Raw genomic sequence first — 3,904 nt, forward strand, 5'->3', positions numbered from 1 at the left:
TCTTTCTCTGCATCAAAAATAAGAAAGAATAATGTACCAGAAGTGAGAAAAACTGGTAAAATCTCAAGAAAAGGCAACTGACCACCACAGTCCCAAAAATGAAGAAATGGTTGTGGCTTCTCTGGCTGAGTATGATTTTTAATAGAAGATTCAACATCGGACACAATTGTGTCAACTGCATTCATAATTTCACGTTGAAATTTTTTGTTCGAAGCAGACGGAGTAGTATGATCAGAGCCTTTAAGTTCTTCTTCAAAAACAGCGAATATTAATCCGACCAATTCTTTAATCTCATCCTCATACAATGCAACACTCAATTGATCTTTTTTGAGTGTGTGCCACTCGCGTGTGAATGGACGAACTTGATTAATATCAGATACACTCGGTTCCCATGGTAACTTCATAAGAGAACGTTTAAAGCTTGTCATCCCCACACCAGCAGTACCCAGGAATAGAACTCGTGAATATGCAACATACGCTGCTCCTCCAGCTAGTGCATTTTTATACACTTCAATTCTTCTTTCTCTCTAAAAATAGATAATTATAGTTTACAGTGCTAATGCTAGAAGAAAGATTTGGTATCAGGACAGCTAAAAGCACAAAACAGTCTAGCTGCAATGACGTAATATCTACTATAGATGCCGCTGCAATTCAAATTTTATTAAGTATTGTGAAAGGGCCCACATAAAAAACCAGTTAGTTTTAAATAAATATCATTGAGTGAGAAATTGCAATATTTTCCTAAGGCAATTTCAGTATGCATAGTATTACCATGTGGCAGTTAATTTGGAAATTTTAAAAATTAACTGACAAATTCCCAGGTTAAATGGCAATTTTGCATTTTGGTGACATTATCATCCTATTGTGGTACTTAATCATTTATGTTACACTCTGTATAAGGATATACTGTATTATATATACCATATATAGTGTATTGCAGGCTAGTTTCATTCTAGTTTAAAAGAACATTTGTATATTCTACATATATCTATAGTTTTAGAGATTGGAGAATACTCCCATATAAAGAAACCTAATTCAAAATGCCATAAATGGACCCATATGAATAATTAATCAGTCAAATATAACAGTTGCAAAAAATACTATTACTTACTGGCTATTGCATGATGAATATAACCATATAATTATTGTTTGTTGATATGACACAGAGAACAATAGATTTTTAAAATATAATTTACCTCCTATTGTGTGAAGAAGAAAATAGTTGATTGACATGTAAGAGAAAAATAGGTTTATAAAAAGTAAATAATATAACACACATTATGACTTACAATCTATCACATGGCCAATTAAGATACCAGTTTAATTATTGTTGATGGATATCATATCAGAGAGTAAGACAGATTAAAAGACAAAATGAAAATAATAGTACACAATATGGCTTACATGTACATGTGCTCTCTATTGCGTGACCAAGACAACAGTTTAATGTTGATTGATATCAGAGAGAAATACAGATTAGAAGATAAAATTTAAATAATAGTACACATTATGACTTACGGACTATTGTGTGACCAAGACAACAGTATTGATTGATATCAGAGAGAAAAACAAACACATGTAAATGAGTAACAGTATGCACATTATCACTTACTCTCTATTAAGTGATACAAATAACAGTTTAGTAATTGTTGATTAGCATCACAGAAAGTAAGATGGATTAAATATAAAATGCAAATATAAGTACACAATATGACTTACTTCCTTGAGTGAGAAAGATAGCAGTTTAATTATTATTGATTAATATCAGAAAGACGGATTAAAAGATAAAATGCAAATGATAATTATGATGCACATTATGACTTACTTTCTATTGTGTGACAAAAATAACAGTTTATTTATTGTTGATTGATTGATATCAGCAAGAGACAAAATGTAAATGTGAAAACAAATTATAACTTACATGTACTTCCTATTGTGTATGTGTGAGACAAACATTGATTGATATCAGGGAGAAAAAGACAGTCTTAATCGATAAAATGTAAATAATATGGCTTACTTCCTATTGTGTGACAAAAATAACAGATTCATTTAAGATAAAATGATTAATAGTGCGTTGTGTGATGAAAAATAGTATCAGTAAGGCAACAATATTAAAATATATAAACTATGACTTACTTCCTATATATCATGTGACAAAATTGATCATTGTCAATTAATTGATATCAGAGTAAAAACAATAAAAACAGAATGAACAAAATAAACAATAAAATACAAAAATAAATCTACATTATGACTTACATGCACTTTCTATTGTGTGACAAAGATTAAACATTGTTTGTTGATATCAGAGAGAAAGTGATATAAAAAATAAAAAAGAAATTAGGTATCATAGCTTACTTCCTTTTGAGTGACAAAGATAGAAATTATTATTGATTGCATGACATCAGAGATAATGACAGATTAAAAGATAAAATGTAAAAGGCAGTACATAAAATAGCTTACTTCCTATTGTGTGACGAAAATATTAGATTCATTGAGATAAAATGATTAATAGTACATATTATCACTTACTATCTATTGTGTGATGAAAAATATTATCAGTAAGGCAACAATAGTAAAATATATAAACTATGACTTACTTCCTATATATTGTGATCATTGTCAATTAATTGACATCAGAGTAAAAACAATAAAAACAGAATGAACAAAATAAACAATAAAATACAAAAATAAATCTACATTATGACTTACATGAACTTTCTATTGTGTGACAAAGATTAAACATTGTTTGTTGATATGAGAGAGAAAGTGATATATAAAATTAAAAAGAAATTAGGTATCATAGCTTACTTCCTTTTGAGTGACAAAGATAGAAATTATTATTGATTGCATGAAATCAGAGATAATGACAGATTAAAAGATAAAATGTAAAAGGCAGTACATAAAATAGCTTACTTCCTATTGTGTGACAATTTAATCATTGAATATTGATATCAAAGAGAGAATGGCATATAATTAGTACATACCATGACTTACCATCTATTAATGACAAAGATAATGGTTTATTACCAAATATAACAAAAAATTAAAAAATAAACTGTGAATAATATGACTTACATTCTATTGTGATAAAGATAACAGTTAAATAATTGTTGATTAATATTAGAGATAAAAAATAAAATTTAAACAAATAATAGTGCACATTATGACTTACGTTCTATTGTTTTTGTAAAAATAACAGTTTTATTGATTATTTAATAGAAAGATATAACATGTAAATAATAATAAAGACTCATTATTGATTACCCTCTATTGTGTAACAAAAGAGCATAGTTGTATTGATATCAGAAAATGAAAGACAGATTATGTAAATAATAGTACACATTATGACTTACGAACTATTGTGTGCAAGACCAAGACAACAGTTTAATTATGTTGATTGATATCAGAGAAAAAGACAGATTAAAAGATAAAATTTTACTAATAGAACTTACTTCCTATTGTGTGAAAATGATAATAGTTTTGATTGATATTGTTTGGTATCAGAAAAAATAAAGTAAAAATAACAGTACAATTGAAATTATCACTTACTGTCTGTTGTGTTACAAAGTCAACAGTGAAGAGAGAGAATGACAGCTAGGTTTAAAATAATACATTATGACTTACTATCTATTTTGTGACAAAAATATCATTTTATTCATTGTTGAATGATAACAAGAAAAACAACATATCAAAAATGAAATGTAGATAATTATACACATTATGACTTACTGCCTACAACATGCAGTTTAATTATTGTTGATTGGTATGAGAGAAAGACAAATTAAAAGATAAAATATAACTAATCCATCATGACTTACAGCCTATTGGTAACAATTTAATTATTATTAGAGAGAAAGAAGATAAAATGTATAATAGTAATTTATAACTTACAAGCTATTGT

General features: G+C 27.7%; 1 long non-coding RNA gene across 1 annotated transcript; it reads right to left on the bottom strand.

The window, feature by feature from the left end:
• Window positions 1–11: 11 nt before the first annotated feature.
• On the bottom strand, window positions 12–1,177 carry LOC109588233 (uncharacterized). The gene is made up of 2 exons (XR_002188034.1): window positions 1,112–1,177; window positions 12–527 (listed from the first exon to the last, which is right to left on the bottom strand). It is a non-coding gene; the product is annotated as an uncharacterized LOC109588233 (long non-coding RNA).
• Window positions 1,178–3,904: the final 2,727 nt, after the last annotated feature.

This window comes from Amphimedon queenslandica, unplaced genomic scaffold (assembly GCF_000090795.2).
Source record: "Amphimedon queenslandica unplaced genomic scaffold, v1.1 AMPQUscaffold_12221, whole genome shotgun sequence".
NCBI lineage: Eukaryota > Metazoa > Porifera > Demospongiae > Haplosclerida > Niphatidae > Amphimedon > Amphimedon queenslandica.